At 40.5% G+C, this 14,072-nt stretch overlaps 1 protein-coding gene across 1 annotated transcript in view; it reads left to right on the top strand.

Annotated features, from left to right (window-relative positions):
- DCDC1 (doublecortin domain containing 1) overlaps positions 1-14,072 on the top strand; it is a 465,182-nt gene that overhangs the window by 162,677 nt on the left and 288,433 nt on the right. The gene's annotated exons all lie outside the window — the stretch shown is intronic.

Raw genomic sequence — 14,072 nt, 5'->3', positions numbered from 1 at the left:
AGTTTGCATGATCAAACAATACACCATAGTTGTTTCCCCTTCAAACAAGCCATGCTGCCTGAACACAAAAAGCCTCACCCAGGTGGGTAATTAGGGAAATTGTGCCTAGCATGCACCAGCAAATGTCAGGGATTAAAACAAGCTTATGGTATGTTTGGATTGTGCTGACTGAGTGTTAAGAGTGCTGACTGAGTGTTTTAATATAAAGAACTTGGGATAAACAAAGTGGGTTGGATCCACTTTAGTTGAACTTAAGTTAGTTGAACTTAATTTCCACTACAATCAATGGGACTTCACTTAGTTGTGACTAACTTTTCACATTAATTTCAATGGGACCTAAACACAACTAACTTACTCTGACACCAGCCAGGTATATGTATTTCAGCAGCATTTATCAACACATGTTTACAAGAGAAAGACCTTGACCTCAACCTAGAAACCCTTGTTGTTGTTTATTCAGTCAGTCGCTTCCGACTCTTCTTGACTTCGTGGACCAGCCCACGCCAGAGCTTCCTGTTGGCCATCGTCACCCCCAGCTCCCCCAAGGTCAAGTCTGTCACCTCCAGAATATCATCCATCCATCTTGCCCTTGGTCGGCCCCTCTTCCTTTGGCCTTCCATTTTCCCTAGCATAAGCATCTTCTCCAGGGTATCCTGTCTTCTCATTATGTGGCCAAAGTACTTCAGTTTTGCCTTTAATATCACTCCCTCAAGTGAGCAGTCTGGCTTTATTTCCTGGAGTATGGACTGGTTTGATCTTCTTGCAGTCCAAGGCACTCTCAGAATTTTCCTCCAGCACCACAGTTCAAAAGCATCTATCTTCCTTCGCTCAGCCTTCCTTATGGTCCAGCTCTCGCAGCCACAGGTTACTACGGGGAATACCATTGCTTTAACTATGCGGACCTTTGTTGTCCATGTGATGTCTCTGCTCTTAACTATTTTATCAAGATTTGTCATTGCTGTCCTCCCAAGAAGTAAACGTTTTCTGATTTCCTGGCTGCAGTCAGCGTCTGCAGTAATCTTTGCGTGTAGAAAGACAAAGTCTGTCACTGCCGCCACGTTTTCTCCCTCTGTTTGCCAGTTATCAATCAAGCTGGTTGCCATAATCTTGGTTTTTTTGAGGTTTAACTGCAACCCAGCTTTTGCACTTTCTTCTTTCACCTTCGTCATGAGGTTCCTCAGCTCCTCCTCGCTTTCAGCCATCAAAGTGGTATCATCTGCATATCTGAGATTGTTAATGTTTCTTCCAGCGATTTTAACTCCAGCCTTGGCTTCATCAAGCCCAGCACGTCGCATGAGGTGTTCTGCGTACAGGTTGAATAGGTAGGGTGAGAGTATACAACCCTGCCGTACTCCTTTCGCAATCTTAAACCAGTCCGTTGTTCTGTGGTCTGTTCTTACCGTTGCTACTTGGTCATTATACAGATTCCTCAGGAGGCAGGCAAGATGACTTGGTATTCCCATACCACCAAGAACTTGCCACAATTTGCTTTTGCTTAATTGTCACTTTTACTACGGGACTTGACTGGTTTATTGCCATTATTTGTTTTAGATTATATACAAAACTAACCTTGAAGATACAGCTGGGGGTTAACTCTCCCCTCCCCAGCTGTGACCCCCTCCCCCAATCACCCTTCGCCACGCTGCAGTTAGGCTTGGAACACCTTCCATTGCTTCAAGCTTAATTGCAGTGTTCATGTGAGGGCTTTGTGTGTCTGTGTGTGTGTATGAGTATGTGTATGAGTTTTTTTTTCTCTGTGTGTGTATTATGTGTGAGAACAGGTGTGTGTGTGAATGAATGGATGTGTGTTATGTGTGCAAACTGTTGTGTGTGAATGAAAGGGTGTGTCGTGTGTGATGTGTATGAACGTATGTGTGTGCACATGCAGAGAGAGTGAGTGAGTAGTGATTAGAGATGTGAAAGCCCAGGAAAAAAACAGAAAAACCTGGGGGGAAAACAGTTTTTTTCCCCTGGGTTTTATCAAGGACCTTTTATTTTCCTGAAAAACTGGAAAAATTGAACAGCTTTGGATTATGAAATATTTTCTTTTAGAATTTAAGGAAAGGTATTCATATAGTAATACTAACCCTTTACTCCCCCCCTCCTCCAGATGATTTCTAAACACTATGTAATAAGAAGACTTTTATAGAAAGACTACAAATGTAAAATGTCTAGATATAATGAGGCCATGGGGGAAAATGTTTTTTAATCCTCTGTAAAATTCTCAGCATAGTTATTTCTTCTATTTCTTATTAAAATTATTGGTCCAATGTATCTTTTACTGGTAGACATTTTGGGATGCTCCAAGTTGTGCTCTGTTTCCCAACATCTGAATAGAGTCACAATATTAGAATGTGGAAGAAAATGTACATTCTTGACCATTTGGGTTATATTTTAGAGAGTCCTGTGTTTCTGGACTTCTCTTACTCTGCCTCCAGTTCTTCCTGGTTCTTCTGGCTTCTAGGATAATTCAAATGTTTCAGGGACTACTTGCTGAAGTTCGCTCTGGTCAGTTATAAACTAGGAATCTAAAATATGTTATGTATAACTTGACTTGCTCATAAAATTAATCATGTTTGGTATATTAAATTTTAAAAGTATAGTATATTCAGACAAAAATTACAAATTTACTAACTGAATTCACTTTTTAAAGTATTCAAATAGAATTATAATTTTATGAGCAAACCATATTATATATAATATAATTTTAGGAACATAAAGGCTGCTTTACCTTCCTAAAGTAGCCTTCCTCAAACTGATGCCCAGCAGATGTTTTGGACAACAATGGCCAGCATTCCTGACCATTGGCATCTTGTCTGAGGCTAATAGGAGCTGAAGTCATAAAAATCTAGAGAGCACCAGATTGGGGATGGCTGTCCTAGAGCAACAAAGTGACTTTAGATCTGTAAAGAGTACTTTAAAAATATTACTTATTTTTTATTTGTTCCCAAAAATTCTGTGTTGTTTTTTTTCCAAGAAAAAACAGGGAGGAAATGATTTTTTTCCCATGGCTTCAAAATTTCTGGAAACTTTACATTTCTAGTGGGGATGGCCCCATCCAGTTTAGCTTTGACCCTGCCCACTTTTTATGGGGACTATACCAACCTCTGGTATGCAGCCCTTGACAGGTTCTCTAGAAGGGAATGCTGAATGTTTCCCCGCCCCTGCTATAGAACAACACAGAAAGTAACTGTCTTAGAGGAAAAGTTAAAGCAAAATCCTTTCTCTCCTGCTTGTGGGACAACTTGAGTTCTCACCTCTCTAGTTATCTAAATTCTGCAAGATGGGATGTGTAGATGTCTTTACAAAGGAAATCTGCACAAATTACCTGTGACAATGTTAGGAAAGAATATAATGAAGCAATTGAGGCCAGGAGATGTGCAAACTTCATGTGCCCACATACAGGCTATTTGTTCCCGCTTTGCGCAAGCAGGGAAGCAAGCCAGGAGCTGCAGTTAGCCATAGCTTGCCATTATGTCTGAACCAGGAAACTGGTTAATAGCTTCTAAGCAAGCCAGGATATGAAGCCATAGGGTGCTTCCAGATGGAGGTCTCCTAGTTCTTCCAATTAGAGGGCATTGTGCAGCTATTCCATTTTTTCTCCTTCAATAATTTTTTTCTAATAAGAAAAAAGACAGAAGAAATGGTGGGAAACACAGGAGGGTTATGTGTGGAAGACGAGCCCCTGTAAAATTCTGTGAATGAAGCAGGATGATGGTGCATTAAAAGCCTTGTTTGGAAGCACACATGTTTCAACATAGCTGTTTGGAAGCCATTAACCATAACCATAGCTTCCTGTTAATAGTAGTTTCCTGGCTTGTTCACTTACCCACATGAAGGGAGCAGCAAATCGGGAGCAAAGATGCATTTTATTGTACTTTGTTGTAACTGTTTTTATTTTTAAAATGTTGATATTCTGATTTTATTAATGTGTTTTCTGAATTGTATTGTTTTTATGCTGTAAGATGGCTTGGGAAGACTATGGACTTTAAAAAAGATTAAACAAACAAACAAACAAAGGAGTGGATGCATGGATGCATGAAGTGCAGGCATATCCTTGTTTATTAAACCAGGATTTGATCATCAGCACCAGACCAATGAACCAGCTAGATCAACACCAATGGGGTATGCTCGAACTGTAAGAACAACCCTCCCTTTTATCAGCATTTTTACATGAGGCTTTTAACCTGCACCTTTACTGGGGCTTCCGCTTCTGGATTCTTTATGGGATTAAGATTGGCTGCTTTACATATGCTTTTTTCTGGGGGGTTTCTTTCTCTGCCTTTCTATATGTTTCATTATACAGTCTCTAGATGGCACTGTGGTATAGCAGAATTGTGCAATTACATGGCTAGTTTAATGGTGCCATTCAGCTATACCAGACTTTCCCCATTAAGAAAAAAATGCGATAATGATCGCAAAGCACGGGAGGATGACGACGCTGTATAAAGGACCCGCAAACTACTGTGATTGAGCAATCATGAACACACAATAAAAGCCTTGCGTAGAAAGGCTCTATGACCTGAAGTAGCCAACTGATAACATCAACAGCATGAACAACAGTGTGGCTGCCACAACACCGCAACTCCCAGCAGATAGATTCCACTTAAAACATTAATGCAACCCAGGGACATTTCCTGATAATTAAAGACCCAGGGCTAGAACCTAAAATATGACAGCCTCACATATATGATCAACTTGCTTTCTTAATTTGGCATTGCCTATCTGTCAAAAACATAGCGTTCTGGGAGCAGTTCAGAGCTATTTCAGGTTGTGTGCAGAGAGCATTAGAAAGTTCAGTAAGAACTTGAACTCCAGGACTTTGCTTCTTTGGATTAAAATGAGATGTATGCAACACTTTTGTTTTATGCACATATGATATATGTTTAAATTTCTAGTGATGATTACCACTAGGATGTTTCTCCTTTCAATATGTACCTTGATGAGATGCTGCCTATCATGCAATGCAATCCTACACATGCCTACTCAGATGTAAACCCCACTGACTTCAATAGGACTTACTCCTAAGTAAGTGTGAACAGCATTGTAATCTTAGAAATACATGTATTTTGTGGTATCTGCATAAATACTGAGCATTTATTTTATTATTTGATTCCAATCATTAGGAAATATGTCGATAGAGACACAATGAGAGGACTTATTATTTAGGCTTTTACTTGCATATCTAGGGGATATGGTGAGTAAAAGCCTAAATAACATGTAAAATTTGACGGATTTACAAGTCCCACTTCCATTCTACAGCAGCTCCACTCATATATCTACCTTCAGTGCAAATATCACAAGTGATTCTTACAGTAAGCAAGTCTTTACTTTGGCTGTAAAAAGAAATTGGCTTTCAATTAAAGTTTGTCTACTTACCTCTCTTCATGTTGCTTTTTTGTGAGCATTGAAAAGTGTCTCCCATTTTCAGTTATTTTAGGAACATGTGGATACAGCAGTATTATTCTGTTGCTGTTCTTCTAGGCATTATTTTCCTCCTCTTTTTCCCTCATAGTTTTCATTTATCCACACTGTTATTTAATTTATTTTATTTATTTATTGCATTTTTACCCCGCCTTTTTTCGTCTTGCAAGGAACCCAAGGTGGCTTACATTATCCTCCTCCTCTCCATTTTATCCTCACAACAACAACCCTGTGAGGTGGGTTGGGCTGAGAGTCTGTGACTGGCCCAAAGTCACCCAGTGAGCTTCCATGGCCGAGTGGGGACTAGAACCCTGATCTCCCAGCTCCTAGTCCAACACTCTTGCCACTACACCACACTGGCTCTTGAAATAACCCATATAATTTTGTAATGGTGTTATGATGTGACATCTGATGTGATGATGTCATAGAAGATGTAAACAAGATCACCACAGCCAATTGGATTAAATGGAAGTGCCCACAAATGAGGCTGATGACTTGCGAGGGCAAAGAAGAAGCAGGAAGATGGGCCAGAAAGGGACAGTGACCAGAGGCAAAGGAAGCTCTGCATTCCAGCAGGGGCAAACTTTCTCACTCCTGTACAACAAGCTCTGTCCGTCACAACTCTCCTCTTCTGTACAATTATTAGAAGGTACAGGAGCCCTCCCTAATTTTATTTGGTTACCCAAAAGAGAGTAAAGGAGAAAAGTGTGTGTGCGTGCTCATATGCAGGTCAACAGACATGTATGGGCCCCAAGTCTGTAAAGGTTGAAAACTAGTGCATCACTGAATCCTTATTAATTAATCATTGAGCACAATAGATTGCCTATTTAAAATCTAGGCCTTCAACAAAAAAACTCAAATCTTGATATAGAAATGTTTGAGCCTCTATCATAAAATGGTCTTATGAAAGAAACACGTGCTTTGATGTAGTAAACATCTCTGAAGCTCATTTCCAAAGACTGGGTAAGAGAGCAACAGTTTGAGCACAAAAGAGATACGTCAAAATAAGGAATTTACTAGAATAGCCATAACACAGAACTATGCACTACGTATGGCATGATTTTCTAGGGACAGTGAAGAGCCTCTTCTTTTTCCCATACATGGCAGTGAGGAAAAGCTAGAAACAAAAGGCCTCTCTCCCACTCTGTGAAAACAGTGACATTCATTCGGAGAGAAGCAGGGCCAGCTTTGTGAAAGCAGACTTCTTCAGCCCAACAATAACACACAATGAGTTATTGACTTGTTTTATATATGGATCTCTTTTCAGTAACTAACTTTGACTCCCCACAGTCTGGACAAATGATTGATTTTGTTGTTAGAAAGAGAGAGAGCTTTTCCACTAAACATGGTAGTTCAAACTGCTTTTACTCCATTTGTTCCCCTACTGAATAGGGCCTTATTAAAATGCACTTTCCAAAAAGTACCTGCAGCTGGCCTTTATCACCATGTTTTGTATATATAAATAAGTAATTTGTCCCACTTCTTTGTTTAGCAACAGACCATTGGGGAATCCCGTCAATACATACGGAGACTGATTATCACAGTCTTTAAGCGGAAGTATATTGATCTATATGGCAAGCATACCTCAGAGTGACCGGAGCTACACAGGAGTTGTCTGCTATTTGATTACCAATATGAATATCACAAATTAATTAGCTTATTAGGAACAATCCAGCCCAAGGTTATATCCCATGGACTTCAGTGGGAGAGATTTAAGCAAACAAACTGCAACATACAGGCAATATTTATGTATTTTAATCTGTTTGTTACATTTGTATCACACCTTTCCTCCAAGGGGTTGTATCCATTGTTAGTCTAATTTAAGTTTACTCTAAGTAGGACTAACACAGTATGTAACCCAAGTTGTTTAAAGTGGTATACATGGGATACTTGAAGTAAATTCATATATTACATTTTAAACTCTGGTACAAAACATATCAAGTTTAAATGGGTGCACATGCAGCCTTATTAGTTCTGAATTGAGAGTTTATATGTATATAAATGGTGGGCTTCCCTGTACTGTAAACAGAAACAGGAATCAACAAAAGATGAAGTTTTGATTCAGTGTCTATAGACTTCTTCATTTTGAACAAATGGCTCTCTCTGACTTTCCTTGATTCCACCTCCTACTGCAGCCTCCCATATCACATCCAAGGCCTTAACTGAGGATCCTTTGACTTTCAGGAGTGGTTTTTAGGGGCACTCAGAGGACTGCAGGAAGGAGCAAAGAATTCCCTTTGGATAAGTCTCCTTGCATGAGTGCAGTATTGGATGTAACCCATAGTGTAGTACCTAATGGCAGCTACTGGGGTCCCCAAATAGGCTTCCAACATAACTAACACTGGCAAAATTGGTAGTGTCTACAGCATTAGGAATTGTTTGAAAACATTGGCTGCAACCCTACCCTACACATAGACAAATTGCTTGAATCTTATTGATTTAAATGGGACTTTTTAGTTAATTAATTAATTTAGTATATATGTCACTTTTCTATAGTAAACTGTACTCAGAGGGCTCACAACAAATAACTTATCAAAGATAACATTTGAAAGAACAAACAATTCGTTAATGTGTCAATAAAAAGCTCAAATATAAAACAATTCAATAAATGTAAAAGAAATTAAATATTAGAATTAAACAAGCGTTAAACCAAAATTAATAGGCCCTCAAAAGAAAACAATAAAGATAATCTACACTACTAATGCTGTTCTTACAGCATGCCTTCTAAGGGGCCATGCAGCCTGGCTACGTACAGTTCATGGGGCTGGGGAATGCTCAACCAGGGATGTGTTTCCATGAGTGATTTACTCTGAACTGGCTGCGTGTGGAAGTCGTTAGGGATACATGATCTTGTGGCCATCTGGTAGCCGCCCCAGAGTTTATTGCGGAAAAACCGGTTCTTCTGAGACTTCGTCTGACTTTTCCTATTTACTTCAGCTCGGTTATGGTCCTGTTGGGGCGTGTTCCATCATCCGCAGTTATGTCGGTATCATAGTCCTGCCCATGGGGACATGTCACTCACCTGCCGGTGACTTCACTGATCCAACCCTTTCCCTCTCTGTTTTCCAGAACTTTCACTGCCATTTTGGAGCAGGATGCCGAGGGATCAACTTTTTTAAAAAAACTTTGAAAATAAGCACTAGAACACTAGTGCATATAAGTGTGCTATTGTGGGGAAGCAAGTACTCCCACTACAGCCTGAAAATCAGGTTTATCTCAGGTCACTTCCCCAGAACTACACATGGGGAGGATCTACAGCTAATAGTCCTTTGTGTCCTTTGGACCTGCGAAACGATGCGGCAAGCATCATAATACAGTTTTCATATTACACGCTAAGGCGCTATCTCATTATAACACTATTACACAGTTCTTCCATCAGTATGCATACCTTCTATGTCAGTATCTCACTATCACTCAATCAGCCAATAGCACTAACATGCATTTGTGCTATTGTATGATAGTGCACTTTTGGGAACAAGCCTTATTGACTACAACAAGAGTTAGCAGGAACCCCTGAACTAATGTGCTATCATGTGATAGTGCAAATGCGCAACAGTGCATTAGTTCAGGGGTTCCTGCTAACTCCTGTTGTAGTCAATGAGGCTTGTTCCCAAATGTGCACTATCATGTTTGTGCTACCGCGTGATAGCACATTTATTCAGGGATGCCTGCTGGTGCGGAAGTCTGTTATTGAGAGGGAAAGGGGAAAAAAATGGTCGGAATAGGGCATAGGTCTGGGAAGTCTACTCAGAAGTAACTCCCGTTGTGGTCAATGAGGCTTGTTTCCAAGATTGCCATTAAGGGGAGTAGAGCCTGGAGAGGGTAGCCTCTCTTACTAGTTGAGCAGCCCCTGCCAGTCTGATGACGTTCACTTTCAATCCCCCCACCCCACCCAGAAGTATGTTTCTGTCAGTAACTTATAATGGTGTGCTGCAGTCCTTTGTGGAGCCCTGCACAGAGCCATGCTGATTCCATGAAAAATCCAGTATTCCTTTGTTTGCTTCACCCTTCCATTGTTGTGGAAACATGGCTGAGGTTTGATGTCTCATACCTCGCTCCCTCATCTCACCTCTATAGGAGGCTGGCAGCAGTGAAAGGGAAGAGCTGGGAGTAGTGGTGCAAGGTAGGCAATTTTAGATCTTAAACTTAATAGCCTTATGGGCTCCTGTAATGGCTCCAGGAGTGTAACCAAGTCACCTGTAGTTTTAGAGGGTCCTAGAGATCCATAATGCTTGGCTTAGATTCATTATAAGTGCAATTTCCTTGCTAGTGGGCCTCTGAGCATGTGAGATGAGTCAAAGGTCAATAGCGCAGCCTCAGCACATTCCATGCTAACAAAGGCTAGTATCTTATCAGGGCCTAGGATGTGCCTGAGAAGTGAGACTATGTTTATGCCGAGTTACAGGTGGCTGTGCTGGGAAAGTTCTGATTGTTTTCCCTCTGCACACATACTGTTAGCCTATGCTGGGAAAGTTGCAAATGAACGCTAATTAATGCTTGCTGCTGTCATGCTGCCTCACTGCTAACATGTATGGTATAAAACCCATTTTACCCCATGGCTCTGGGTTCAGAGAAGCTGTCTGATCCAACCATTGGGTATGCCTGTGTACTGTAAGTACTCAGTAAAGTCTCCTTGTAAGCAAACCTGGATCTGGCTTTTCACTATCTTGGCACCTCCAAACCTTAGCAGCCCACAGCCGGGGCATACAGCCCCCCCTTTAGATGGCCACCTCTATCACTTCAGTGGTGAAGCACACAACTAATATTTCTCTTCCCCACCACCATCCCATGCTTTACAATTAATTCTATGCTCCCGATATGCTAGAGCAAAAAACAAAAGCAAAATCTGTTTGCCACCCCTGATTAAAACCAAATACTCTGAGCATGTGCAGTGTCTCATTTTCAACTCACTTAAATCATAACACCATCATGATTAATGGAGCTTGCTTCTGCTGTCCTGATGCTAAACACATTAACTTGGGAATAAGCACAATGTTGTTGTCAAAAAGAACAACGTATTTTAAAGTAAAAAAATAATAAACTGAGCATCCGTAGCCATATCCCTGGCATGCCCATCGTGGGAGCTGTAGTGATGGCAAGTCCTCTTCCCCAGATATTCTGTCAATTAGTGCTGGTCTTTCTGGATTTAGGAAGTTTGCATATATTGTCTTTTGTAAACCAAACATTTGAGAGAGAAAGCTGTAAAAATGTTCTACAATGTCACTCTGAATGATAAGGCCAAGTCATTTTTGGTCAGGTGTATTTCAGAAGAGAAACGTGAGTGTTAAGAAGACAAAGATGGGTGTTCTGGCTGCAGTCTCTAATGTAATTAATCTGTAATCTGATTTGGATTTTTTGTTGAAAAAAATTGCTAAACTGTTGAGTCTTCATCTTCCATTTCATTAGGATGCAGGCCTAGTGACTGAGACAGTGCAGCTCCTTAAAGTCTTGTTGACAGTGACAGGCGCTAATCTCTCTTGTACTTCTTGTTGCTTTAAATAAATTTCAGCTAAAATAATTACCCAACTGAGCTATAAAGCTGTGCTTTCTTTTTTCTTTCTTTTGTAATTTTTTCTTAATGCTTAAGGTAGGAGTTCTCTTAAATTCCTGCTAGGAGAGCTTTGAGTGTGTGTTACCTACTGTATTTTATACATTATTGGAAGTACTCTGGAAGATAAGCATATTTGTTCTATAGGAAAAGTTACCTGTTCATTAATTTATTCATTTATTACATTTCTATGCCACCGAATAGCCACAGCTCTCTGGACAGTTTACAGCATGAAAATGTAATATAAAACCTTTAACATTCAAAAACTTAGAACAGTTTGAAGAGAAGTCTAAAAAAATTAACAATAAAACTACCAGGACCTGATTAAAAAAAAAAACCACACACCAAAAAGCCTTATCATATGCTGTCAAATACCTGGGAATAGGGGAGAGTCTAAAACTGGTGTCAAAAAGATGACAGTGTTGGCACCAGATGCACCTTACTGGGGAGACCATTCCACAGTTGGGGGCCTACCGCTGAGAAGGCCCTCTCCATTGTTGCCGTCCTCCAAACCGCCCTCGGATGAGGCGCTCAGAGGAGGGCTTCAGATGTTGATCATAGAGTATACGTAGGTTCATACCAGGAGGCGCACTCCATCAGGTATTGTGGTTCCAAGCTGTGTAAGACCTTATAAATCGAAACCAGCACCTTGCATTGGGCTCGGAAACATACAGGCAGCCAGTGCAGTCAGTCCAGAATGAATGTTATCTGCTCATGTCCTTGCTATCAATCCGGCTACTGCATTTCGCACTGGCTGCAAAATTGTGTATGTGAAATGCAGAGTTCCTTGTTTTTTTTGCACACAATGGGTACTATAGTGACCCATTAAATGAGAAGCTAGAAAGAACAAACTAGGATTTCATGCAGTCTTAACAAGAGAGTTCTATTAAATATCTCTTCCAGTTAAATTATGCCAAAAGTAGATATGTACTAGGCATAAGTGACAGGAGAATTGTGCCCCCAAAAAGAGGAAAAGAGGCATATTATTATTATGTCTAGATAGCTGAACGAGATGCTATTAACACTGCATAATAATTTCCCAATGTGAAAATATACTCTCTTGACTCAACTTTTATTTAAATTTGTATACCGTATTATATATTTAAACAGCTTAATTCTCAACAGTATATAGACAGATTTTAAATGTTTGTTTAGATGATCTACATTTTGATAACATTGATAAGAGAGTACAATGTACTAAAACATTCTCCCAGTTTGTACTCTGTTAAAATCATCCTTTGAAGGGTTTTTTTTTTCTTATTTTACAAGAAAGATGGCTCCATCATTTGTATTCTTAGCATTACCTATCCATAGTTCCTCCAGTCCTATTAATTGGACTTTTAGCCCTGCTGGCACACCAGTGCCCAATCATATGACAAATCTGTCTCCTTGATCAGCAAATCTTTTCTAGATTTGTGTGCATTAATAATTGGTTTAGATAGAGTTTAGCTTCCCAAAGTCAAGATCATATGTCTCATACCTACCAGATGGTATTACAAGTAATGCTATTGAAATATAATTACAGAGACAAATAGTTATCTTTTGTCTTTTGATTACATGATGCTCCGACAGAAGACAGAAAAAGTTCCCCAGACCAACCTTATGCGGGAGATTAAGCAAAGACATTATGACAAGCCCAAGTCCGCTCAAAAAGCTTAATAAACTAAGCTGCTTAGAAGTCTCCAAACTCAGAGGCTTCCAAGATTCCTATACCCTGCCGGGCTGAAGCCCGCAGGGCTAGGGGAACATCAGAGGCGATCTTCATCTCCTCATCCTCCATGTTTGGTGATTTTTGCTAGACAGGCTTTTCAGCGTTTTGGAAGGGAAGGGGAGGAGGCCAGAGGAGGCTCAGGATATCTCATATCCTGGCCTCTCCTTCCTGCTCCACCCCCTGGAACGCCACCTTTCTTCCTCCTCCAAGGTAATTTTTCTGACCTCAGAGAAGCAGCTGGCACATTTTTCTCCATGCCAGCTGTGAGGGGCCAGGGGGTGGAGCTCCGACTCCCCCTTCCTAGGTCAGAACACTGTCTCTGACCTCAGAAGGGATTTTAGGAGCAATCCAGTGGTCCCTGGGATGCTTTCCCAGGGACCATAGGATTGCTGTCTCTGGGGGGGTTTGAACCTGGGATCTTTATATGCAAACTCACTATAACACACTGGTTCTCTTTACTTGATGTTAAATATTAGATGCTGTAGCTCAAGTCCTGAAGTGAGCTTCATTTAGTTAGTCTCCTATTTCATATTGTTCCTTTCAAAATTACTAATTTAAAATGAAGTTTGGATGGATAAAGTATGAAGGCACCTTATTATCTAATTGCAACTGAAAATATGCACAATTCAGAATGGAAAACAGATGAAAGTTGGTTGTATCCATACTTTGTATGAATGGAAGATCTCTTGTGTAGTGGGGGTTTCCCACTGCAGGACCTTGCCCCCCCTCCCAAGCCATTCCTGGGAGCTGGGGGCTCTTCAAGAAAGCCCAGGATGTGTCATGGGAAGCTGAAATGGGGAGAAGGGGACAGGAAAACCCCATTGCATGAGTGGTCTTCCCCTTGCACAAAGACTGGATACAACCTGTTATCTATACATTTGGGGGCTGAATCAGTTTAATTAAAATTTGCATGTTTGCAGCTGACTTCGACTGGAAATGGATTTTTCCTATGAATCTAATTACTACTATAACTATAGCCTGGATTGGTTGATACTGTCTTCCTATGCATAATGAAAAAGCAAGATTACAGCTTTCCCACTCAGTCTACTAATTGCATCTGTACCATCAGATATCCATACATGGACATAAGTTTTTAATAGGTCATACACATGAAAAAGTTCAACACTTGTAGGCCCAAATCCAGTCAGTCCCCAAATTATATGAGGCTTTTTAAAGGACTGCATATTGGATGTCACCCAGATACACCCTATTAACATGTTATGCCCATACACGTGGATATCTAATGGGACAGATGTGCCTGGTGGACAGGATAGGAAGTCACAATCTTGTTCCCCTATGGTGCATAGGAAAATTGGGGAAATCTACTGTTGAATCTGGACCATTAAATTTGATGGAAATTGTTGCTTCTTCTCACAAATATTGTCATAT

This window comes from Heloderma suspectum, chromosome 1 (assembly GCF_057233095.1).
Source record: "Heloderma suspectum isolate Gila_16-S chromosome 1, 16-S_ref, whole genome shotgun sequence".
NCBI lineage: Eukaryota > Metazoa > Chordata > Lepidosauria > Squamata > Helodermatidae > Heloderma > Heloderma suspectum.
This window is presented reverse-complemented; position numbering and strand designations above follow the sequence as displayed.